This window comes from Macrotis lagotis, chromosome 2, assembly GCF_037893015.1.
Source record: "Macrotis lagotis isolate mMagLag1 chromosome 2, bilby.v1.9.chrom.fasta, whole genome shotgun sequence".
In the NCBI taxonomy this organism is placed as follows: Eukaryota; Metazoa; Chordata; class Mammalia; order Peramelemorphia; family Peramelidae; genus Macrotis; species Macrotis lagotis.
The window spans coordinates 334758263-334785152 of record NC_133659.1 but is presented as its reverse complement, the minus strand read 5'-3'; the positions used below and the strand labels follow the sequence as shown (position 1 = coordinate 334785152).

General features: G+C 47.1%; 1 protein-coding gene and 1 long non-coding RNA gene across 4 annotated transcripts in view; one reads left to right on the top strand and one right to left on the bottom strand.

Annotated features, from left to right (window-relative positions):
- Positions 1–20436: 20436 nt before the first annotated feature.
- Positions 20437–21236, bottom strand: LOC141511808 (uncharacterized). The gene is made up of 2 exons (XR_012475418.1): positions 20809–21236; positions 20437–20546 (listed from the first exon to the last, which is right to left on the bottom strand). It is a non-coding gene; the product is annotated as an uncharacterized LOC141511808 (long non-coding RNA).
- Positions 21237–21397: 161 nt separating this feature from the next.
- PACSIN2 (protein kinase C and casein kinase substrate in neurons 2) overlaps positions 21398–26890 on the top strand; it is a 144912-nt gene continuing 139419 nt past the window's right edge. For 2 of the 3 annotated variants that reach the window (XM_074227098.1, XM_074227099.1), the window contains exon 1: positions 21401–21529. The gene's annotated coding sequence lies outside the window, so the exon portion shown is untranslated. Of the gene's footprint in view, positions 21530–26890 lie in introns of all 3 variants that reach the window. The other variant, XM_074227101.1, reaches the window with a different exon arrangement.

Below are 26890 nucleotides of genomic sequence, written 5' to 3'. Positions count from 1 at the left end.
GTAAAAGACACTTCAAAGTTCTTTCCCCACCATTGTACTGTCCACTCCTCTCCTCACCAAGAGCATCACCCTTGTCTCTCCCACCACATGCTGCTTGTGGTCTGACCAAAAGAGTTTTTGAGTCATTCTCTCACATGGTTTTCCTGTAATAGAAGATGCTTTTGATAAGACACTAGCCTTTTGAACTTTCTGCAGAAGTATTATTTGATATAAATAAAATGTTGATATGCTCTTTTGGTCAAGGGCGTTCTCAGCCTGTCCACAATATTTTCTCTGATTCTTCTGAGCTAAAATGATTTTTCTCAGCCCTGGGCTTGGTCCTTCCATCTCCCCTTCTCGCCTCTCACTCTTGTCTTGTGCTCCAAGCTTACTTTGCTGTTGCATCCCTCAGAAGGCTGGGGCTAGATTGCTTTTGACTTTTGATCTTGTAGGCAATTCAAGGTTAAGATGCAACCACATGGTAGGGAGGCATGTCTGCTAGAATGGAGCCTGGATCAGAAGATGGTAAGACCTAAGCAGGCATCCTGCCCTTAGAGTATCCCTCACAAAGTGGCCATCCAGGCTCTGTTGATGCCACATCCTGGAAGCAGCTGTTCTGAAAAGCACAAGGTTTTCCCTATGTACTGAGTGGAAATATGATGCTCTGGGCAGGGGTATAGCCCTTCCTTATGCTATTCTCTCTCCATCCTCCCAATTTTTTTTTGTATCTTAAGGTTTAAAAATATTTATTTATTTTTTGAATTTTACAATTTTTCCCCTAATCTCTTTCATCCCCTCACCTCCCACAGAAGGCAGTTTGTTAGTCTTTACATTGTTTCCATGGTATGCATTGATCTAAATTGAATGTCTTGAGAGAGAAATCATATCCTTAAGGGGAAAAAAAAACCAAAATATAAGAGATAACAAAATTACATAATAAGATAACAGTTTTTTGTTTTTGTTTTTGTTTTTTTAATTAGAGGTAATAGTCTTTGGTCTTTGTTGAAACTCCACAATTCTTTCTCTGGATACAGATGGTATTCTCCATTGCAGATACCTAAAATTGTCTCTGATTGTTGCACTGATGGAATGAGTGTGTCCATCAAAGTTGATCATCACCCCCACACTGCTGTTAGGGTGTACAGTGTTCTTCTAGTTCTGCTCATCTCACTCAGCATCAGTTCATGCAGATCCTTCCAGGCTTCTCTGAATTCCCATCCCTCCTGGTTTCTAATAGAACACAAGTGTTCCATGACATATATACACCACAGTTTGCTAAGCCATTCCCCAATTGAAGGACATTTACACAATTTCCAATTCTTGGCCACCACAAACAGGGCTGCTATGAATATTTTTGGACAAGTGATGTTTTTACCCTTTTTCATGATCTCTTCAGGGTATAGACCCAGTAGTGGCATTATTAGATCAAAGGGTGTGAACCTTAAAAATTTTTAAGGTTTTTTTGCAAGACAAATGGGGTTAAGTGGCTTGCCCATGGCCACACAGCTAGGTAATTATTAAGTATCTGAGGCTGGATTTGAACTCAGGTCCTCCTGACTCCAGGACCAGTGCTCTATCCACTGTGCTACCTAGCCACCCCTGTATGCACCTTTTTGTTGCCCTTTGGGTGTAATTCCAAATTGCTCTCCAGAAAGGTTGAATGAGTTCACAGCTCCACCAACAATATCCCAGATTTCCCACATCCCTTCCAACATTGATCATTGTCCTTTCTAGTCATATTCACCTGTCTGAGAGGTGTGAGATGGTACCTCAGAGAAGTTTTGATTTGCATTTCTCTAATAAGTAATGATTTAGAGCAATTTTTCATATGACTATGGATAGCTTTGATTTCCTCATCTGTAAACTGCCTTTGCATATCCTTTGACCATTTGTCAATTGGGGAATGGCTTGTTTTTTTATAAATTTGACTCCTTCTCTCCCTTACTTCCTTCATTGGATCTAGAATATATTGTTGTCCAAGTGTCCAGTGGTAGCTTATCCCAGGAGGGAGTTTTCCAAATCAAGAGCTCCATTGCTTCTAGATTGGAAAACCCTTCCTGCCTTCCTTGACTGGGAATGTTCATTCTGGGATCATGGCCACATTCCAAGTGAGGAAAAAACATTTCAATGACATTTCTCCCCCAGAATTTCCAGTTGTACAGAATAGATGTTCTTTTCTCCCATCTTCCAGGATCCCTACTCACCCAGGCTGGAAACCTTAGTCATCCTTGATTTCTCCCTCATCCTTCACCCTAATACCCCACCAGTCCAATAGGCCTTTTGGTCTGGATTCTGCAATTCTTTGTCCTTGCCCTTTGCCTCTCCTCTGCATTACCATGACAAGCAGCCTTGTTGAGACCCTAATTATCTTCATTCTAAACTCTTGTAGGAATTCCCCACTGGTCCCCCTGCTTCCATCTTCTCCCTCTCCTGATAAATCAGTTCTCTACATTATTGACAGATTTCTTTTTGTTTGTTTGTTTCTTATCCATAGAAGAAGAGCTTGTTTTATTTTTTTAGAAAAATTTTATTTATTTTGAATTTCACAATTTTTTCCCTAATCTCACTCCCCTCCCCACCTCCCACAGCAGGCAGTCTGTCAGTCTTTACACTGTTTCCATGTAAACATTGATCTAAGTTGGATGTGATGAGAGAGAAATCATTTCCTTAAGGAAGAAACATAAAGTATGAGAGAGAGCAGAATTACATAATAAGACAACAGTTTTTTTTTAAAATTAAAGGTAATAGTTTTTGGTCTTTGTTCAAACTCCACAATTCTCAGGATACAGATGGCATTCTCTGTCACAGATATCCCTATTGCCAGATTTCTTAAAGCACAGTCCTAACCCATTGGTCAGGAATCTGTCATGGTACCCCCTTGGCAAAGGGCAGTGTCTCCTTAGGGTGACCTTTGACAGTGCTCTCCTTGCCATTTGCTCCAACCAAGCAGAATGCTGTTCTCTACCAGAGGAACCAGAGTCCAGTAAGGGCAAGGACTGGGTCATCTTTGTCTTTTCATTCCAGTACCAAGCTCTCTACCTTCCACAAAGTCCCTTTCCCTTGGAAACAAAATACTAGGGGTAGAGGAACTATATATGTGAAAAAGACCAAGCAATTTTAGAAAGAAGGCCTAAATAGGAGCTATCAGCAGCCAGAGTGGGCCATCAGCAGGGTCCATAGAACCTGAGGAAGTATCGAGAGGAACCCCCGTCCACAGCCACTGAAGAAGCAAGCAACTCTTCCACATTCTGCCCCTACAGATAGGATTGTATTCAGGGCTGAATAAAAACGTTTCAGGAAGCCTGGGGACAAACTGAAATCTCTCTAAAGGAAAACAACCGGAAGCGTGATGGAAGTAGAAACCATATGAGGGTCCATTCAAGGAACTGGAGATGTTGAGCTTTTGGAATCAGAAACTAAGGAGAAGACAGAATTGTATTCAATTATCCTGTCATCTGGAAGATAGATTAGGCTTTTTCCTTCTGGCCCCGGAGGAGCATGATGAGGGTGGAGTGGAACAGGCTGTTGGCCTGGGGTGTTAGGGGGAGACTGTGGAGAGAGTTACAAAGCATCGGATCTTGGCTGAGTGGAAGGAAAACCTTCACAACAATCAGGACTCTCCAAAAATACAATGAACTGCTTTGAGAGGTCCAGGGGTCCTTATTTTTTTATTTTTTGCAAGGCAAATGGGGTTAAGTGGCTCACCCAAGGCCACACAGCTAGCTAATTATTAAGTGTCTGAGACCAGATTTGAACCCAGGTACTCCTGACTCCAAGGCCGGTTCTTTATCCACTGCACCACCTAGCCACCCCTGCAGAGGTCCTTATTGCTGGAGAAGGCTGAATGACTCTTTGGGGCCTGACTGTATTTGAGACCCCTTTCCAATGCTAAAATTCTTTGATGCTGGGAGAGGAAGCCTAGATAATGCAGGGAGACCAAATTTCTTTCTTTTTTATATATTGTCTTTTTGCTCAAACTCTTCAGTGCCTACATTCACATTTTGAAAGATCTCTGATCTAGGAGTATGTTTATCAGTCAGTAAACATTTATTAAGCAGCACTGTGCAAGGCCCTATACTAAGCTCTAGAGATACAAAAAGAGGCAAAAGATAGTGCCTGTCCTCAAGGAGCTTACAGTCTAATGGGGAGACAACAAATATATTCATGCTAGCTAAATACAGGATCATTGGGCATAATTAACAGAGCAGTTGGTGGAATTAAGTTGGGGAAGACTTGTCAAATGTGGGGTACTGACTGGCACTTGAATTAAACCAGGAAAACCAGTAAGCAGAGATGGAGGAAGTACCATCCAGGCAAGGGGAATGGCCAGAGAGAATGGTATGGAGGGTCTTGGTGGAACAGCCAGACCAGTGTCACAGAATTGAGGAATACGTGCTGGGGATCAGGGGGTTACAAGACTGGAAAGGAAGGTGGCTGAGGTTTGAAGGGCTTTGAATGTGAAGCAGAGAATTTTGTATTTGATCCTAGAGGCAATAGGAGGCTGCCAGAGTTATTGAGTAGGTGACACAGTCAGACCTTAGCTTTAGGAAAATCACTTTGCTGGCTAAATGGAGGATGGATTGGAGAGGCTGAGGCGTGAGACAGGCAAACACCGACCCCCCCCCCCGCCTCCCCAGGAGGCTTACAATAGTGCAGACCATTGCAGCAACAACGCATCTTGTGTAGTTCATATCCAAGTGTCTTCATAAAGGATATACTTCGACAGTGGCTGTGCCCCAGACCCCAAAGATCTCCCAATCCTTTTAACATCTTGGGGATGGATGCTGACCTCCCCCTCCTCGGCCATATCTGTCATCGTTTTCTCTGTGATCTGCATTTCTGAGCCTAACATCTCTGGTGGTGTGCTACCTCCTAACTTGCTGGTGATGTGCCACAGACTGCTTATACCTGCTAAGTATTCTTACGTCACCCTGTTGGTTCCTAGGATTATATATTATGTTTCCGAGGTCATGGCATTCCATGATTGGCAACCATTGATTATCTTTGGGAAGACAATGATGCTTTTATAAATTCATTTAGGATAATTGAAAGTATGGTCCAAATCTCATATACAATTAAGACATATCTTCTTCCTCCTCCTGGGTTCAACCTATTGTCCGATTACAGCGTCTATTGAAAATATATCTATTCTACTGATGGGCTTACTCATCACTCGACAGTCTATGTTTCCAGTTTCCCATCATTGTCTGACCAATATATGTTTTCCAGTGCGGCTGGTTATAACACTGTAGATTTCATACAGAAAGTTCTGAATTGTTATGGTGCTCAATGCACATAGGAACATTTCATGGTCTGAGTGTCATCAAGTTCTCTCCCTGACATTTTGATTACTCTGCTTCAATCCTGTGGGTTTCATTTTACAGATTTAAATACATCATTCTGAGAAGGGGCCCCTGAGAAAGACTACACGATGCCAGCACAACCCTTGTTGAGTTGAGAGATCTCTGGCTGGATGCCAGACAGTAGATCTCTGGTAGTTTATGCTTGTGATGAGGCACTTATGTTCCACTTTATTATTATTATTATTATTACTCTCAGTTCTTACTTATCTCCCATATTAGACCACTGGAGCAAGAATCATGTCCCCTTACAGAGGAGCCACCAGGGAAGCAGCCCCTGCCTCTAAGTGCCACCTACTCCAGGGACTCTGTTTAAGCTCCAGAGTCCAGGCTCAGCATCAGGGACCAAGGTATGAGTCTTCTCCCTCCCCCCCAACATATACCACCTCCTGTTCTTGACCACAATCGCCTTGCAGGGTCCCCAGTGGAATGCTGCCATTTCCCTGGTCTACACTTCTTAGTGGAGGCCCTTATCATTCCCAGTGTTTAACATGGGACCCGACCCATAAGGGCCTATTGATGATAAGGGGGAAATATCTCCTCTGACTGCAGCAGTGAATTGTTTACAAAACTCTCCTTACAACAACCAGGGAATCAGCTAGCCTGAGAACTAGTGTACATTTTACAGAGGAGACTGGAGTTGAGGGACAGATTAACTTCCCTGAAATCACACAGTTTATAAGTGGAAAACCCAGATTCCCCAACTCTTTTGTTTTTTTGGTTTTTGCAAAGCAATGAGATTAAGTGACTTGCCCAAGGTCACACAGCTAGGTAATTATTAAGTGTGTGAGGCTGAATTTGAACTCAGGTCCTCCTGACTTCAGGACCAGTGCTCTATCTATTGTACCACCCGGTTTGCCTCCCCAGACTCTTTAAGAGTTCTTCCACCTAATCTCTCAGTCTCTCTCTCTCTCTCTCTCTCTCTCTCTCTCTCTCTCTCACTCACACACACACACACACACACTTTGACCCTAGAATGGCTGAACTTTTCTCTTGCTTCCTGAGGACTTTCCCCTGTTACAATATAGGTTGCGAAGACCTCTCCCTGGCAACTGGATCTTCAATTGACTGCCCAACAGCAGCTCCTGCCTGCCTAACCAGTCTTGCCCTCACCATCTCCTGATCTCAAGCCAAAGCCTTTCATCCTCCTCCTCCCCCATAAGAAGAGGCTGCTAGGGATACCTGATGGGTCCCCTCCCCAAAACAGTCTCTCCTTGACCCTTGTTAATAGTCATGATAGGCTTTGCCCTCATCAGATTCCTTGAGGACCATTGTGTTCAGCTCTGAGCACCCCAGTGAGGAAGGAAGCAGATAAAGCTGGCAGACTTCCAGAGGGCAGCCAGGATGGTGATGGCCTCCAGGCCCCAATATCTGAAGACTACTTGAAGGAATTAGGGGTCTGGAGGTTTTAGGGGAATATTATGTAAAGATATATCATGGAGAGGGGGGGGGATCAGCCAGGTCCTATTTGACACAATTAGGAGCAATTTCTAGGAATGTCAGTGAGGCTCCATCTGCCCCCAAGTCAGGAGAGGGGCCCTCCCTTCTTCTGGAGATCTAGTAGGAGGGGATGTGTTGATGACTTCTTATCAGGGAAGCTGGAAGAGGGATTCCCATTCAGATTCTATTGGTATGATCTCTCTGACCCCAGGTCTCTTCTAACTTGGATCCCCTGGGGCCAGCTGTAGTGATAGTTCTATAGACTTTGCCTTCAAGTCAAAGGAAGGAAGGAAAGAAGGGGCTTCCAGATGCCACAACTTAACTTGAATCCTGAGCAAGGGGCTACCCCAGGATGGGTTGGAGAGAAAGTTGAGTGTCCCTGAGAGGGACTCATTCAGGCTAAATTCTGGATCTGAAGTAGCCTCTTCTTATGGGGGAGGAGGGAGGATGGAGGGCTTTGGCTTGAGATCCGGGGGTTGTGAAGGCAAGTCTGGTTAGGCAGGTGGGAGCAGATGAGAATTATGCAGCAACTGTTGGGCAGTCAATTGAAGATCCAGGCCTATTGAGAGATCTAAGTCCAAATCTCCTCTAAATAGAACTAGACCCTCCCCTTTTTTTTTTTTTTTAGGGCCAGTGCTCTATCCACTGTACCACCTAGCTGCCTTGGAACTATTATTTTAAAATAGAACTTGGTCTATTCTTCTTTTCAAAGAGTTCTGGGGAGAGTCCAGACCTTCCTTATTACGCATGCCTGCAGGGATAGGAGAACCTGGCAAGAGGGTATAATTATATCATCCTATTCCAGTGCATTGCTTTTTTCACTTATGTCCACATTCAGAGTAAACTCTACAATTCGTTTCCTTTACATTGAATGGGAGGATTTATGAAAAAAAGCCAAGGGCACCAAAAAAGGTTGAGGACCCCTGATTCTCTTCTAGGGAACAGAAGACCTGATCCTTTCTCTACTACACCATCAGTAGTATTGGTGATAATGGGGAAATGTCTCCTATGACTGGAGCAGTGAATTGTTTACAGAACTCTTTCCTTACTACAGCCAGGCTTGCCTCTTCTTTTGTACTACCCACAAGTCTAAAGGGCTCTCTGTGGCCCATAGATAAGAGGTCCCAACCTCGAGTCAGGAAGAGCTAAATTCAAATCTGGCTGTGTCATCCTCAACCTTTAGTTAGGTTTCCTCAACTGTAAAATGGAGATAATAATAGCATCTTCTTAATATTGTTGTGAGAACCAGACTTGAAAAGTGCTTAGCAAAGGGCCTAGTCCATGGTAAACATAATATAAAATTTAGCTGTTCTTCTTCTTATTATTATTATTATTTTAGGGTTTTGCAAGGCAATGGGGTTAAGTGACTTGCCCAAGGCCACACAGCTAGGTCATTATGAAGTGTCTGAGGCCAGATTTGAACTCAGGGACCCCTGACTCCAAGGCTGGTGCTCTATCCACTGCACCACCTAGGCGTCCCAGCTGCTATCATTATTATTATTATTATTATTATTAATCCAGCTACAAATTTAGCTCCCTCCATATTCTGGTGGCTGTCCTGGCTCATAGGTGTTCCCCTTGTGTTGTTAAGGAATTCAGTACCAAGTTCATCATCTTCCTCCCCTCCCCAAATTCTACTTAATCTTTGAGTTCCTGAGTTACCTCAAGTTGATAGACCCTTGCTTCCCAGACCTCACTCCTATGATCTATAACTTCAGAATATGGCAACCACATACAGGGACCCCCAGTGCTGCATGCCCTGTTCTTCCATCATCTCCTATGCTTCACACCTTCCTTCCAGACCTGCTTTCCTAGGCTATCCCTCTTGTCTGGCCTCACTTTCTGTGTCCTGAAGAATTTTGACTCTATTGTTCACTGATTCAACTCAACCCTTGAGACTTTTGCCCATTGTCCTATCACCAGTCACCCATTTCCTTCTCTTCCACCAACTTATTCTTCACTTCTCTGCATTTGTGTTCCCCTTTTTGTTTCTTTGGAAAGTCATAGTGGATTCAAGTTGTTATATTCTGCTAATTATTTCTACTGCATGGGCCAAAATTCTGCTTTCACAATTCTTTTGTCTCTTTTAAACCCTTCAGAAATATCCTGCTTTGGTTCTGCATTCTCTTGGGAATCCACAGGTTCCTCTGCCTCATCAGGTGATAATTTGGGTCCTGTTGTCTTGCAATATTTATTCACAGATTTCTGGATTCTTTAAATGGATCACAAAATAGGATCTCTTAAATGATGGGATTCTACTGCTAATGTCTCCCCAGTTCTGTCTAGAGGTTGTGTAGGTTCTGTCTGTGTACACTAGAGGTTTTGGTGGCTTTTTCTTTCTCTAGATCTTTGGCAAGATCAGCCATTTTTCCTCCTAGTACTCAGTTCCCTTATCATTCACTTTCTGACTCCTTCCTCTTTGATGGCAGTTTCCCTGGCAACCGGACTTTAGAGTTATCTTGTTTTTCTTCCGTGTTGGACATAGGTCCCACTTCTGAACGCAGGGCTCCTCCAGGCTTAATGGAGCTATGCAACCCTGCACTACGTCCTGTCTCTTCTGTCTTGTTCTGTTTTTGGTTTCCCATGAGCCTAAGTGGAAAAGGCTTCAGTGTTCAGAATACTAATGAGCTGGGAAACCTTGGGCAAGTCACTGCCATTCTGTTTTCTCATCTGTCATTTGAGGAGGACAGTAATAACCTCTGCCTCAGAGTTGTTCAGTCAGTCAGTAAACATTGGTGAAGCATCTGCTCTGGGGTGGACACTGCTAAACACCAGGAAGACACATAAAGGCAAAAGTCAATGCCTACTCTCCAGGGAAACTGTGCAAAGAAAGGTCTGTCCATGTGAGCTATCATCATCAACCTCTTCCTCCTCCTCCTCCTCCTCCTCTTCCTCCTCCTACCTCATTCTCTTCCTCCTTATTTCCCCCCCTCATTTTCCTCCTCCTCCTCCTCCTCCTCATCCTCATCAATCTGAGATGCTGGCATTGTCTAGCCCCGATTCATAGGCAGCCAAGGCCAGGGAGATCTAAAGCTGGGCAGCAGGAAGTGCCTGCTGGGCAGGGATGGCCCCCGAGCTGGGACTGCCCCACAAATGGAGAAAACCTGATTCATGACCATAGAAAGAGCTGCATTCAGGATGATCTGAAACTGTTTTCAGTCTCTGAGGCTGTTTCCTGGCGTGGTCCAACCTGCCTTCCCAGAACAGTGTGAGTCTGTCTGTCCACAGAGAGACACTGGCAGGAACAAAAAGGCTCGAAAGGAAGGGAATGGGTGAAGGCATGGAAAGTTCCAGAAAAGCCTTCATGGGCATAAACACATCCACACACATACTACACCAACACACACACAGACATGCAGACACACTCCACTCCCTAAACACTCACACCTAGGCCCAGATACACATGCATCGGCACATTCACATGCTCCTAGAAGCACACACACAAACATGCATGCTCACATGCACAGACACACACACACACACGTGCTTTCCCACTTCACACATCAATACAGATATTCACACCGCCCCCTACACTCATACACACATTCACAGGCTCACTAGCATATACATAGACACTTGCTTTCACAGTTCACATGTAGAAACTTATATTCATACATTTGCACACAAACATATACACCTTCATACAGAGCCACACAGACTCACATTATATTCACAGATGCACATGCTTTGACAATTTACACACAGACCTACACAGACATAGAAATGTTCACTCACTTATTCACATGCTCACAGATACATACACCTTCACACACACACACACACACACTCACATACTGACACACTTACAGCCTTATATCCAGACATACCTTTACAGACACACTTATATTCACAAGTTACAGATACGTCATCACACGTTCCCACACAAACTCACAGACCTTTTACAAAGGATCTGGCCATTTTTAGTTGTTCAGATCTCAGGAGCTTAGAATGAGGGGGACCCCCCAGAGGGGGACATCTCACCCTCTCTGCACCTGAGGGAGAATCCCTTCTCTAAGAGCTGGACATGCAGTCAGGTGCCTGGGTTAGAAGAATAGAAGTCATTCTGTTTACTTCAGTTAACAAGGATTTCTTAGGTGTCTATGTCCCAGCTCCTGGGCTCAGGCTCTGAGGATACAAATTTTTTCTGCCTTCAGTGAACTTTCATTTGACTAAGGGGAAGCCACTCTTTCAAAGACAAGGAAACAACCAGAGGAGGCCATCTGGGGCAGAGGAGGAGTACTATCCCTGAATGGGGGGGCTCTCTCCAGATCCTGGTGGCTTGACTAGATTTGACAGACGGACTGAGCAGGGGTGATGAGAGGGAGGGGACAGACCCGTCTATAAATCACTTAAATGCCCAAGGATGGATTGTATTTTATCCTAGAGACCAGAGGGAGCCATGAAGGTTTCTAGAGCAAAAGGGGGAAATGATCAGCCCTGCATTTCTGGGACATCTTATTGGGTGAAGGATGAATCAGCTTCACGGAGGGCATGGAAGGGGCCAGCAGTTTTGGTGAGAGGTCATGAAGGTATGGCCTGGCAAAGGTATTGACTGTGTGGGTAGATAGAAATATGGAAATGGAGTGAGGTTTGATCAGCATGGGCCAGTCTGTGAAGGGGCTAGCATTTCTCAACTCAGGGGCCAACTTCTACAGCAAAACTTTCCCGACCCCTCCCCCACTTAGTCCTTAGAGGCAACTGAGTACTGGCTCTTGAGTTAGGAAGACTCGAGTTCAGATTCAGCCTCAGACACTTAACTAGCTGAGTGACTCTGGGCAAATCATTTAATCTTTGACTAGTTTCCTCAAGTGTAAAATAGGGGTGATAATAATAGCACCCAACTTAGAGGGTTGTTGCAAGGATCAAATTGTAAAAAAGTGCTTAGTGTACAGTAGGTGCTATAGAAATGCTTATTCCCTTCTCTTTCCTGAGATGAGCATATATTTAGCAAACACCTGTTTGCATGTATCTTCTCATTAGAAGTAAGATTCCCTCAATGCAAGATGGGGAATAGTTTCCATTTTTTCTTTGTATTTCTGAGGTCTAACATGTGGTGATTGAGCTACATTTCAAAGATATTTGTTCACTATTTCAGTGTGGTTCCCCCCTTTGCCAGAACAGATCCCCCACTCATTCTTTTATTCTCATCCCTTATGATTCTTATCCACATTTTCCCATGTCTTTTTTTTTTTGAAGGGAGAAGGTAATTGGATTGTGACTTGCCCAAGTTTCTGAGTTTGGTTTTGAACTCAGGTCCAGCTGACTTCAGGGTCAAAGCTCTATCCACCATTGCACCACCTAGCTGCCTTTTCTCCACATTTTCCCCAAAACCCCTAAAGTGGGCACCAATCAAAGTGCTGGGGTGCCCTCCTCTGGAGGAGGAGCCCCCTAAACTTTTTGGTAACATTGGGGAGCCCATGGACTAGCCTTCCCCAAATCCTGTTGATTAAAGGCCTAAAATGCCAACTATATTGAGATATAATGATCAAAATAGTGAAAGAAGGGAAACAGCCCCTGCTCCTACTGCCTTTAGAGACCCAGTGGCAGCTCCCCAATGTCCTCTAGTTACAAGCTATCCCCTGACCCCAGAGCATCAAGTGGGGAGGAAGAAAAGAAGCGAGGAAGAGAGGGAAGGAGGAAGGGAGGGAAGAAAACAATGAGTAAGGGGGAAGGAAAGGGAAGGAGGAAAGAGGAAGAGAGGAGGGAATGAGGGAGGGAGGAAATAAGGAAGTGAGGGAGCCTTAGGAACTGAGAAATTGAAGAGTTTTTTCATTAACTAGTTTGGAAAAGTTTTTTTTTTAATTTGGGAAAAAATGCTACAGAAATGTGCATATTTAGGGGTTAAATGATGGATCTTTTTTAAAATAATGGATATATAATAGATCTTGTTTGGATGATTTTAATCAAGTGACTAGTTAATTCTTAAAATGAAGAAAACACCGGAAGAATGAGGAAGGGAGGGAAAGGGGAGAGAAAGAAAAAGGAAGGGAAGAAAAAAGGAAAGGGGAATAGAGGGAGAAAGAGAGAAAGAGGAAGAAGGAAAGAAGGGAGCAAAAGAGGGAAGGAGGAAGGGAAGAATGAAGGGAAGGAGGAAGGGAGAGAGGAAGAAAGAGAGCACAAGAGGAAGGACTTCTCAAATTATCTTCTTCAATTTCTATTCTATTTCATTATTATTATTATTATTATTATTATTATTATTATTAATAGGTTTTTGCAAGGCAGATGGGGTTAAGTGGCTTGCCCAAAGCCACACAGCTAGGTAATTATTAAGTGTGTGAAATCGGATTTTTTTATTTAATATTTATTCTCATTTTGTACAAATAATTTTTTTTACATTAATAAAATATTCTTGTTTAAGAGTAAAGGAAATACCCCCTCCCGCCCCATAAATATAGACTTGCTTGAGCAATAAAGTAAAGGAGAGAGAAAAAAATTAAAATTTAAAAAAAAATCGGATTTGAATCCAGGTACTCCTGACTCCAGGGCCAGTGCTTTATCCACTGTGCCACCTAGCCACCCTCCTATTTCCTTATTTGAACACACATGTGCCCCATAGAGTGGAAGCTCCTTGAGGGCAGGAAACATTGAATTTTTGGTCTTTGCATTCCCCCTCCCCCCACTACCACTTCTTTGCAAAGAAGAGGTGCCTAATTCATGCTTGTCAAATGGAATTCAATTCATAGTGGACTGTTCATGATCAAGTGAGGAAGTTTCTTATGCAAATACTAAATCACTGAGTGACAAAAGAACCTCTGAAGACCCTAGGGTGGGCGCCACAGCGACTGAAGAGCTGGTTCGGGAGTCAGAAAGACCTGAGTTCAAATCCCATCTCATTTACCAGCTTTGTGATTGGACGAGTCATTTCACCCCTGCCTGCCTTGGTTCCCCACACTGTAAAATAGAGTTAATAAAGTGCTTGCCTCCCAAGGGCTGTTTTGAGGACCAGGTGAGAGATATTTGGTATCTGCCCAGCCCCAAGCAGAACTGTTTATTCCTTTCCTGTCCCCTCTACATTATGCCTCTTCCTGAAGACCTTCAGGACTGGGGAACTCACCTCAAGATTTACACTTGGGCACAGTTTTTCCTCTGAAAATCCACTTTCTGCTGCTGTTATCTTTCAGTGATTCCAGCCCCAAGCCTGAAGCCAGCCACCAGGAGGCCTCCCAGGAGGACAGGGGCGTGTTCTCTCTGGGCCCATATGATACTGCCATTAAACTTAATGATAAGCACGTGCCCTAGCCTGAAACCAGAGCTGTCAGCCTCAAACCAGTTGTACAAAAACTCAAGTTGTCATAACAGGAAGGGGTGGCTCTGGGAGCTGATGGCATCTCCTCCTGGGAGCTGATGGCATCACCTGCTTGCCACCCACACCAAGGCAAAGTCTATGGTCCATTGAACCCAGAACCATGCTCCTAAGGAACAATGAAAGGAGTTGGTGTCTTCTTGCCATTGTTGACTGTGGAGGGTTGGGGTCAACCCTAGCACCCCCCTCCCCATTTGAGGACATATGTCGATAAACTGAAGAGTTTCCTGAGATGGATGAAGGGTCTTAAGATCTAGCCATGGAAGGATCCACTGTTTGTTTCTACCCTAAAGAAAAGGAGAGCTGGGTTTGGGGGGTGTGGAACTGCCTTCTGGCCTTATCAGGTGGCTGGAGATGGGGGTGGAACTAGGGGCAGATCCATTCCAATGCACCCAACCAGTATTTATGAAAGTGATTACTATGTACCAGGCTACAAAGACCACACTTATTTCACCTGTGGCCTCAACGAATTTGTATTTATTCTACTGGCCTGGAAGGACTGGGGTAACAGGAATCCAGACAAGTGCAAAGAGAAACAACTTGAGTGGGTGGAGGTCAGGGAAGGCTTCTGGAAGGAAAGTGTCCATGGAATTAAGCCCGGAAAGCAGATAAGGATGGGAAGAGCCTGAGATAAGGGGAGGGAATATTCCAGCCTCCAGGGACAGGCAGTTCTGAAGGAGAGGGAATGTTGATTGGGGCAGCAGGACTAGATCCTAGAGGTCTTGAAAGGAAGGTCTATGAAATAAGGCTGAAAAAAGGGAAGGAATCAGGACTGATTTTGTCCTTGAAGTAATAGGGAACTCTGGAAGGTTTTGGAGCAGGGGTGGACATTGTTCAGATCTGTACCTCAGATTTTTGGTAGTTGTAAGGCAAATGGATGCTCCAATCCACCTGCAATCAAAGGTGCCCAATTGCCATACAAAGAAACTGCTGACAAGCAGGGTTAGATCTGGTGGGCTTCCCAGAGAGGGAGAAAATGGATCTCTCAGTCTTCCTTCAAGGGAGACTTGGACTTCTTTGGTGCAGAGGTTCTTGTTGGGCTGAGGAGCCCATAGTGGACTGAATGACCCTTAAGTCTCTGCCATCTCTGAGATTTCAGGAATCTAATTCAATTGGACACATTATTCCTACCTTCCCACTCCATACCAGGACTGCGCCTGACCCAACTCAAGGCAGCCTTACAAGGTAACAGGGAAACTGAGAAGTTCCTAGGATCACAGATTTGAAACAGAAAGGGACCTTAGATACTTGCTTAGTTGTGCATCCTTAAACCTCTGTTTTCCCACTGGTGAAATGGGGATAAAATTAGTCCAACAGTCTCAGAGAGATATGGAGAGGATCCATTGGATAAGCTGTAAAGTAGGTTTTTAGCCTTTCTGGGCCTCACCACCCAACAAAAACCTCTCAAGGGCCAGACAGACTCAATATCCAACCCGCATCTCTAACTACTCACTTGGGATCACTGGCTGCTGGAATGAATGGGCTCCCCAGGGCCTCTGCATCCTGTGCAGGGGAGACACACCTGCCTGAGCATGTTGAAAACCTGTAGGGCTATAAAAATGTTAGCAAGTGTTGTGATTATGGTTCTAAGAATGATTATTGGATACCTTCTGTACGTGGTATACAAAACAACCAATAAAGAAGTCCTATAGGTGGGAAGGACCCTTCTAGATGGAGGGCTCAGAGGAGGTGACCTGAACTGGTCACTGAAGGAAGAGGAGAGAGATGGAAGCATTGGTGCCAAATATGGGAGATGGCCTTTATAAACCTGGAGGTAAGAGAGGGCTCGCTGAGATCAGCTACCTGCTTTATTTAGGAATGGAGAGACGTGGCCGCAAGCTTTGGTCAACGTGGAGGAAGGGGTCAATATGGAGGAAGCGATCAACACAGGGAAAGGGGTCAACATGGGGAAAGGGTCAACAGAGGTCAAATGGATCAACATGGCCATAAGCCTTGGGAACTTCTCACCTCCAGACCTGACTGAGAGAAGAGAGGAAGGAGTCAACCTGGAAGAAGGGGTCAATATGGAGGAAGCGATCAACACAGGAAAGGGGTCAACACAGAAGAAGGGGTCAACCTAGACTCTGCACAAAATAGAGAATTTCCTATCACGTCAGGTCAGCCAAAGGAACAACCAAGACAGTCTTCCTCCCTCTCTGCTAAAGTGCCCTTGGGGCATCCAAACCAGACTCCACTGGGTATTTCAGGTGTTAGAATTAAGTTAAAAATAGTTGGCTGAAGGAGTGGAAATGAGGCCACCATATGGAGGGAGGGGAAGTGAGAGAAAATGAAACAACCTGACTTGGGAGGAAATTCAGAGCAGCTGGGTAGAGTTTATTGAGCAAAAAAGAGATGAAGCCTTTATTAAGCCCCTACTGAATGCGAGGCACTGTGCTGGTTGGGTGCTGCCCAGGGCCAAGGAACAATATGGGCAAAGATTACTATATAGTTTCTATTGTATACACTATATATCACCCCCCTCCCCATTTAGCCCTCCCTGGGAAAAAGAGAGCCCACTTCATCAGGGGATTATAAAACATTAGCAATCATCTACTTCTCTTACCCTGAGGTATCAAGTATTTCCTCACCATCCCCTTGGGATTTAGAAAATGTAGGCCTGGGGCCTAGGTGGTCTGCCCTAGAGTCAGGAGGACCTAAATTCAAACTGAACTCAGACAATAATTGCCTAGCTGTGTGACCTTGGGCAAGTCACTCTTAACCCCATTGTCATAAATAAACAAACAAACAAAAAAGAAAGCATGGGCCTTGGCAGTACAGGCCTTGGCTTGACCATCCATGCTTTTGACTAACTGGTTGGTGGCCCAGGCCTAATGCCTCAGTTCAGCCAAACAGATCTCTTTGTTCTTTCTCACCCACTGCACCATCTCCTGTCCCTTCTACGAGGGCCTTGTCTGGAATGCCCTCCACTCTTGGTCACTTCAAAGATCACCCCAAGGCCACCTTAAGGCCACTGTCCAGAGTCAGTTGGAATGTCAAGGTAAATCACAGCACCTTTGGGGAATCTCCCTTTCATCATCTAGAAGAGGAGGGTGTTACCTAGATAACAGGCTTGGCAACCTTTCAATAGTGGCTCTTATTGTGGCTCATAGCACCTGTCGCCTAGAGGTTCTATGAAGACACTTGATTTGGGATTTGTAAAATGAGAGAATTATGATGTTACAGATACAACTGGACTCAGTTTATGAGCATTGATGAAGCGCCCATTGTATACCAGTACTGAACTAGGTTGTTTATTTGGGGGGGGGTTTGTTGCAAGGTTTTGGGATTAAAGGATTTGTCCAAGGTCACTCTGCTAGGTAAGTATTGTCTGAGGCCAAGAACTCTTGATTCCAGCCTTGGTGCTCTATCACCTAGCTGTCCCTAGTCCTGGACTGGTGCTGGGGGCACAACGTCAAAAAGTGAGACAATGCTATAATGCACAAGTTATGTCCAATAGAGATAAGAGGCATGAATGGGGAGGCTCAAGGAGAGTGGCCATGGGCAGTGGCCCCCTCGTAGAGGGTAGGCCTTCAGTTGACCCTGGGCAGTGACCTCATGGTGATCTTGAGTTGGTCCTGGACAATGGCCTTAAAGTGGCCTTGGGGTGATCTTTGAAGCAACCAAGAGAGTGGAGGGCATTCCAGATGGTGTGGTGGGTGAAAAAGAACTGAGGCATTTGTGGAGGGAGATGAGACTGGGTTAGAAGGTCTTTCAAGGCCTAATCAGAGTTTTCTGTTTGATCCTGGAGATAAGGGGGAGTCATTGAAGTTCACCCTAAGTCAGGGACTGACATGGTCAGAATCTGGGGAGGCTGCATGGAAGCATCCCACCATCTCAGTTTGCTTTAATAAACTGAGCAAAATGAGCAAGATTCAGGTAAGTAGAGAGTGGGCGTCCCTGAGGCAGGAGGGCCAAATGGGATTTCAGAGCTGGAAGGGACTTGATGGGTCACCTTGTCCACCTTCCTTATCCTACAGAAGGAAAAACCCAAAGTCCAGGAGAAGGGACTTGGTCAAGGACACCACTGAATCCTTCAGGGTGGAGCTGGGAGGTGGGGGTGGGACACTTAAAAGTCAGTAATCTAAACTTTCAAGTCTTGATTCTCCACAGGGTTTAGAGGATTGAACAGAAAACCCCAAACAGATAAAACTACACCTCCTTCCCCAAAGGCCCCAAATTGATAAAATATCCTGACACGTAGCACTCCAGAGTCAGAGGATGGGGGGGGGGGCTTGAAATCAGGCCAAGGGCCTCGCTGGCCTGGGCAGCCTCTGGGGAGCCATGAACCGGCCCTTGGGCCTCTCGAGTTTCTCTCCCTGTTTTTATTCCAGGAAGTGATTGATACTCAACACCTGAATTAGCAGGGCCTTGTTTAACTTGTGGGTGTGGGCTGGGGAGGGAGGAAAGGGAGGGGTGCTCCCAGTGGAATGGGACAGTGGCTGGTTCTTGGGCACCAGCACTGGTTTGGCCCTTGTGATGAGCCTGCCCTGCCCCCCTCAACCTCCTCCAACATTTTTAGGGTGGAAAGTCAGCAAGTACACCCCCGCCCTCACACACATACACACAAACACACTTGTGTGACTTTCTTAGACATCTTACAGACCCAGGCCATGTTAGCGTTCTGCCTGTCCTTCAAGACCCACCTTGAACACAACTGGAAGTGATCTCATTGACCAACTTCTGTGAATTGTGGGTGCTCACAAAGCTTAAGGGGGGGAAATGATCTGGACATGTATATGGGTAAATACAGGTAGTTTGGGGAAGGGAGAATAAGAAACTTTAGGGGTGGGGGATGAGATCAGGATACCCAAGAAAAGGCCTGCAGTCTTTAGAAATTAGTGCCTCAGTGGAGATTCCAGGGAAACCTGGGAATTCTGAGAAACTCAGGGGAGGAAGGAGACATTCCAACTATAGGGGACAGGCAATGTGGGGACCTATGAGAATGCCCTTGTGTAGCCCAAGAGTGAGGGGGGACCCAGATATGAAGGACTCTGAATAACCAACAGAGGGTTTTATTTTTGATCCTGGAGGTAATAATAGGGAGCCACTGGAGTTGATGGAAAGTAGGGTGGGAATGATATGGTCAGATTTACATCTCAAGAAAATGTCTTTGATGGGTGTATGGAGATGGAGCTGAGTGGGAAGAGACCCCAGCAGGGAGACCAAAGAGGAGACAGACTATTGCCAGATGCACAGACTGGTGGTCTCCAAAAGTCTTCTGGTAGTTTTCATATTAGTAGCTCAAAGCTTAAAACTGAGACTTTGGCCACATCCTGTATTCTCTATAGAGTGCTGTGCAAACTAGGAAGCAGGGCACAGCTTGCAGGGCCAAAAAGGATTTGCAGAAATACTTTACAAAATACATTGTAGGAGAATAAACATTTTAAAGGGAAATGGCATTGCCCCCATGGTCTTAGGTCTACAACACTTGATGATTTACAAAGCTGAGTCCTTCCTAACCATCTGTGAAGTAAGAACTGCCCCCATTTTATGGATGGGAAAACTGAGGCTTAGAGTGGTGACCCTGACTTGAGCATTGCCATCAGTGACTGAGGTGGAATTTGAATCCGGAACCTTGGCTCTAGATCCAGTATTATGCCCGGTCACTGATATTTGGGTGGTCATCCTGCAGCTTGGCATCCCAGGAAGGAAGGAAATCTTGACTTCCAAGCTTTTTATAACTGTATTTGACATTCCCCCTCCCCCCAATCCCACACCTGCCTTAACCACAGTCTTGCGTAGTGGGGAAAACTCTGGACCTGGGGTCCCTCACTGTGGCGATGACTGCTGGGGCTCCTCTCTGGATCATAGTTCCCCCATGTGGACAATGAGACTGGACTAGACCCTTCCAACTTTAAATCTTATGAATTTGAAGAGTAATAGCTGAACTTTTTATAGACATTAAATATTTGCAAAGCATACATGATCTCATTCCAGCCTCATGATCGCTCCATGACCAAAGTGCTGGGAAAATCTTAATTTGTCAGATAAGGAAACTGAGGTTCAGAGAGAGTGAAACAGAACTTGTCCCTGGCTGTCCTTGAAGGAGAAACTGAGGCCCAAGGTCACCTAGTGAGAAGTGGAGGCAGAGTTAGGGTTGGGATGAGATCTGAGCCTCCAAGGCTTCCAGGCTAGTTGCATTCTGACCCTGTTTAAACCTCAGGATAACCCCGGGAGATGCTTTTAGTATCTCCATTTTACAACTGAGGAAGCTGAAGCAGAAGGAGGTTAAGTGACTCACCCAGGGTCACTCAGCTAGTAAGAGCTTCCTGGACTCCAGGTTTGGTGCCCTGGACATTGTGGCATTCCCCAGCTACTATAAGAGTAAATAAAAACAATTCTGCTTCTCTGCACTTAAAAGCTGCCGTCTTCCTCCTTTATTCCTTCCCTTCCCTCCTCTCCTTTGCTTTTAGTTTCTTCTTTCCTTTCTTCTTCTCTATGCTCCCTGGTCCTCCACTCTCCCACTGGAGAAAAAGAAAAGCAAACCTTGCAGCACGTGGGCACAGTCGAGGGAAACCCATCTCCACATCCACAGGGAGACTGTTATGCCCTACTAAGTACCAGTCTGCTAGCCAGACGGGGCGGCCTGGGAGAAGTCCGTCCATCCATCCCCCTCCCTGAAGGCCCTAAAACGGGCCGGGCCGGGCCGCGGGGCAGGGAGAGGGGACTGTGGCTCTGCCGGGGCGGTGGATTGGGATCCATCCCCAATCACCATTTATTAAGCACCTGCTGCCTCCGGGCTAAGCCGAGTTCTTGCCCTCCGCGAGCTCCCCATCTAAGGGAGAGCCGAGCCATAAGCGCCCGGGGCCTGGACCCAGGCTACGAGTGACAGCTGGGCAGAGGGGAGGGCCGGGGTCGGGGGGCAGCAGCCAGGCCGCCCCGGGGCGTGGAGGGCTCCGAAGTCGGGGGCCGGGCCGGGCCAGGCGCAGGCTGGGAGCCCACCCTCGGGTGGGGGCCGCCGCGGCCCGGGGCCGGGCGGCGCTCACCGCCCGGACCACCCAGCCCAGCTGGCAGGAGCCAAAAGTAATTAACTAAGTCACTAAGCGACGACTGAGCCCGCCCCCGCCCCGGCCTCAGGCCGCTGGAAGGGCGACGAGATCGGACCGACAGGGCCCCCGACCAATGGGCGCGCAGCGAGCTTCTCTCCGGCGCGCCGGGGGCGTGGCTCCGGCTCCCCGCCCCTCGCGGAGCGCCGCGTCCAATGAGGGCGGCGGAGGCGGGCGGGGGCGGTGCCCCGCGCGCGGCCGGCCAATGGGGAGCGGGCGGGCGGGAGGCAGGGCCGCGGCGGGCAGGGCCGGGCCGCGGCGGGCGGGGAAGGCAGTTGGTCCGTCCGCCCGTCAGGCCGCGGTTCCGTCGGTCGGTCCGAGCGGCAGCGGGCCCGGGAGCAGGCGCGGCGGGCCGGGAGCGGGCCGAGGCGGGCTGGCTGCGGCCCCGGGCCGAGGCCCAGGTGAGGCGGCGCGGCCGGGGACCGTTGGGGGCGGGGGAGGGGAGCGCGGGCACGAGCGCGGCGGGCACGAGCTGGGCGGGCACGAGCGCGGGGCCCGGGCCGGGAGCGCGGCCGGGCCGGGACTGGCCCAAGGTCACCCGGGCGGGCGGGAGCGCGGCTGCGGGTCCGGACTCGGGCTGGGCGCCGGGGGGAGGGAAGGCCGGCCGCGGGGGCGGGACATCCGGTGCGGGGGAGGGGCCGTCCCGGAGTCCTGAGGCGCCTACTGTGTGCGGGCCCGGCGCCCCGAGCGCTTATTAGGCGCCCACGGTGTACGGGGCTGCGCCAAGCACCCGCCGCGGCCCGGAGGCCCCGAGCGCCCCGGGGGCAGCCCCCGGGGCCCAGAGCAGGTGCCGCGGGGCCCGGCCCAGCCGCGCTTCCCTGGCGCTGCCTGTGGGTCCGGTGGCACCCGTGCCCCTGCCCCGGCGGTGGCGGCGGCCCCCGCCCGGCCTGCACCCGTCAGTGCCCCCGCCCGCGGGCATGGGCGCGGGAGACACCCGCCGGCAGAAGCCCTTCTCCCCCCAGAACCTGCCGCGGCTGGTCGGTGGGGGAGGGGCGCCCCTACTAACCACCTGAGGGTCACTTGGGGGGGGGGGCTCCCCGGAGGGGGCGGCCTGGGCGCCCCGGGGTGCTGGTGACGTAGCCCTCGCCGCTGTGGCCCTGGGAGCCAGGCTGGGCCCTCCCAGCTGGGCTTCTTTTCAGGCCCCCCGGGGTCCTCCCGTTCCCCTTCTGGGACCCTCCTATGGGGGGAGGCAGCCCAGGCCCCCCTTGCTGTCAGCACCGAGGGCAGTGACGGGTCAGGGATGGGCTGAGTGGTTGCCTTCCGGAGCTCTGGAATTTTCCTTTGAACCAAAGGGCCTGGTGCCCCCTCGAAGCCTCCTCTCAAAAAGAAGGGCATCTCTGACTTGGGGCCGCCGCCGGCAGTGCCATCCTCAGGCTTGCCTAGGCTCCAGACTGGGGCAGGAGTGGGCCCGTTTCCTAAGGCCACCTGGTGCCGCAGTTGGAGGGAATGAGGAAATCAGGCCCCCACGAAGCAGCCTCTTCTGCCCTGTGCCCTTCCCAGGTCCTTGCTGGCCGGAAGTCTCCACAGTGACTCCTTGGTCCTGGGCTTTCCCAGAGGTGCTGATGAACGTCCGGATCAGCCTGAGGAGTTCCAGACAAACATTCGCTCCTTTGTGCCCCTCCTCTCCGGCTCTCCCCCTTTTGGTGGAGCTCCTCCTGAAGTTTGACTTCAGAGTCCCGAGTCATACCACAGCCCCTTTGGCTATTCCTTGTACACTTGCCAGGGTTCACTTACTTTTCCCCTCCTTCTGTATGGGAAACTTTTCTTCTGTGCAAATCTAAACCTAATCCCAAGCCTGCAGACTCCTTGGCAGGGCCGTACCAGTTAAGACAGGAGCCAGTAGATCAAAAAAGCTTCCTTGGGGGGGGGGGGAGTATTATCCTCAATCTTGTAGAAACTGAAATCCTTTTAGAATCCTTGAAGGGCCATTAAGGCAGATGATACTTATTACTTGAGAAAGGTGACATAAACCAGAGAAGTAGATCAATGAGTGGGTCTCTTTGTAATTTTTCTTCTCTTCTAGAATCGGATGAAGACCAGCTGTAACTGGAGTCTTATGCTCTTTGTTTTCCGAAGAGGTATTGGCAATCTTTGTTCAATTACCTCCGAGTTGAAATGTTTAAGAGGCCATGCCATTTGTTATTTGTTAAGAGATATGCCAACATAATAAGTGATATGGGGAGAGGGAGATAGGATTAGTTTTCAGGTGGTTAATGAATGTTTTGAGTTGAGTTCCACAAACCCGGTCAAGGTTACAGATGGCCAGTCCCCATTCCTGAGTGGGAGAGCAGGGGTATTTGTTCCTGAGCTGGAGATTTCTGTTTTTCTTTTTTTTTTCTTAAAGGTACACATATCCTGAGTACCTAGTTTGAGTCCCCTTGAAAGCTAGAGCCTGTGATTGGTCCATAGATAGTTTCAAGGTATGATGGAACATTAAAACGAAGGCTGGAATTTGCTAGCTTAAGTAGCTTACTCAATTGATTCTTTAATGTCTCTCTAGTCACACCATAACTAATATTGGGTTTTATCATTGTGACCAAACAGAGATCGTTTAGGTCATGACCAACCTTTCCCAAGTGACAGCACAGGCTTGGTTTTTCTAAATAGGTTCACTGGAGAATCCTGAAGTATGACACTTTAATGACATTCCACAGCTGAAGTCATCTCTTGATGGTTTCTAGCAGTAATGGGCAATCTACACTAGTCATTTCAGTTATCAAGCTTCTGGCAATCAAAAGAGTGACTCTTGTGTTCTTTTAGCATGTAGGTGTGTGTTGACGAGTGCAGGGGCTCCCCCTTTAGACAAATGATGCCCACATTGAATCTCTGGCTTAGGAAACACAGGAAAGTATGCCCTGGGAACATCACATTTTAGGTTGAAAGAGTTTACTTTTTCACATGAGGTAGTTTAGAAATACTAGAGTATGAACTGGGATGTTAAATTGAGCTAATAAAAATTTTTGTTTTTTTAGATTTTTGCAGGGCAAATGGGGTTAAGTGGCTTGCCCAAGGCCACACAGCTAGGTAATTATTAAATTTCTGAGACCAGATTTGAACTCAGGTACTCCTGACTCCAGGGCCAGTGTTCTATCCACTGCGCCACCTAGCCACCCCTAAAATAAATTTATTGATCTAATTTTGTTTTTAACAAAAACAGTTGCTTCCAAACAAATTCCTTTAGAAAGCAAGTACATGCCTGAGAAACCAGTTTATTATTACCAGCCATGAGGAATGTGTCCTTTAACTTGGGTTGTTTGGCACAAACACTGATTCATTTGTACCTTAACAGAGATGATTTTGGCAATCGTCGGGCAGAGGAGAGGCCAAAGAGGGCAGGGATTTGAGGAGACCAATGCCTGTCATCCAGGCAAGGGGTGGTAGGGGCCAGGATGCAGTGGACAGTTGTGTGAGTGGAAAGAAGGGAGTGGCTATGATCATAGGCCTGTGGAAACATACCTCAATTTGGAGTCAGAAGGAGCACTGTCATGGAAGTCAGGAGGAAAAGGGATCCTTAAGGAGACCAAGGAGAAGAGGTCTTTGGATCTAGCTGTGAAGAGATCTTTGGTGCTAGGTTTGTCAAAGAATGAAGAAAAAATGCCTCCCTCTCTTTGCCTAGAGATGGGTGGGGTAAAAGGGAGGATCCTATAGTTTTGGATTATAGAGAATCCCAGCAGGTGCCATTTTTGTGATTTCAGTAGTTTTGCTGAACTGTTTTTGTCTTTTTTTTTTTCTTTTTGTTATAAGGGAAAGAGGCTGGACAGGAGATATGGGGAGGGATGCATTTCCATGCATGCATTCCCATGAATAAGATGTAGAGGCAAGTAATTTCCAGAAAGAGATAGTTGATCACCTTGAAGACGACTTTGTCAGAATTGTGGAGAAGAGGGGTGGGAAGGGACTGCCCAGTGACTGGGAGCTTGTAGTGAAGGGAAGATGGTAGCCCCTAGGGATGGCAAAGTTTAGGTAAGGTGGAGACCTTTGGAGAGGAAGGGCGCAGGGAAGGAGACTCGCCTTACACTGAAGAAGGAGAGTACAGGGAGAATGAAAGGCATTTGAGTGGACAGATGGATGGTCTTCATTTTCTCAGCAAGTAGAAGGTATATTCCCTGTCAAAAGATGAATAGGAATTGGTGGTGGTGGTTTGGGGCTCTGATTGAGAGAAAATTTTGAATAGACTTTATGGATATTATGATGAAACCGATGAAAGGAGAAGAAAATGACTGCTAAGTAGGAGGTGGGGCCCAATGGAGATGAAACCATCTAAATTTCTAGTAAGCCTAATTGGTATCTTGGAATGATTTCTGCTATCTGTTTAGCATCATGGGAGAAGGATAGAGGCGCTAGATGGTGGTGGTGATTCAGGGTTGAGGATTGACATAAGGGACTAAGAAGTACACGTACTGAGGACGTCAACCCCTGGTAAACTGGTTCCACTGGTCAAACTGACAGGACTGATGGTTGGACAGGATTGTGAGAAGTGTGAGTGGGGCCAAAGGAAGACTATGAAGACTTGATGTAGGGGAGAGCAAAAGGGGTGATAAAGGATGGGATATTATGGTCGGAAAGGGGAAGTTGAGAGTGTAAGATCATAGTGTAGTCACAGTTGTCAGACTGATGGATGGTGAGATCTAAGATGGACAAGCTCCAGAAAGTGAATGAAAGTCATGCAAATCGAAGAGGGGGAACTAAGCAGAGGCCCCCAGGGTTTCAGGGGTCAGTGGTTCCTTCTGTATCACAGTTTCCATGTGTGACAGCAGACCTAGATGCGACTGGAGGCTGGCCAGTGATCACGCGGAGCCTTTGTCTATTGGAGGGACCTCCAAGGTGGACATGTAGAGAAATGGCAGCCCAAAGAGGCGGACTGGCCATGGGACTCAGGGGTTTGCTGGCTTTTCTGGTTGTCTGGGGCACCCATGTGGAAACAATGTATTTTCTCCATGGTATAACCACTGGAATTGATCTCCATGTCAACAAATGTAGGTACGCTTTTTAAGAAAGTGTTTGATACCAGGGTTCTTCCTTTATTTAGATGGGGAGGAGTAGGGAGAGAGAAACAAGACAGTGGCCATAAAAGCTTTGACGTCATCCAGAGGACTTGGAGCAATTCCCTTTTTGGAATTGCCTTCCGAGCCTGTCATGAGAAAAGTCTTCTGTATTGTCTTAGCCACGAGGGCAGTTACTCTTGAAAGACATAGGATTTTAGATCAGCCAAAAGTTTTTTGGAGCCAGATCTGGGGAATAAGGTCTCTGGTAGGGGACCAAGCTGGGGAATATGAGGAAGTTGATGGATCTGACTTGTGTTTGTGGCCACTGTGGGCAGTGTCTGTACTGATGGGATAATTAGAGAGGTTGCTTTGGAGAAGGATGGGCAGACCTCATTTGAATCAGCAAGTTCCAGTTTGAGCAAATGAGGCGTGCAGCTTTTGATGGCTGGTGGGTCATTTCTCTAGTTTGTTCTTCCACAGTAAAACATGGATGTGATGATTTCTCTTTTCTATTCTTTTTTAGCATAATCAAAAACTTCTTTGTCATTTTAAAACCATATTTTTAAAAAATATTTTTTAAAGATTTTATTTATTTTGAGTTATATGATTTTCCCCCTAATCTTACTTCCCTCCCCTCACCCCCAACAGAAGGCAATTTGTCAGTGTCTACATTGTTTCCCTGGTATACATGGATCCAAATGGAATGTGATAAGAGAGAAATCACATCCTTAAGGATGAAACATAAAGTCTAAGAGATAACAAGATCAGACAATAAGA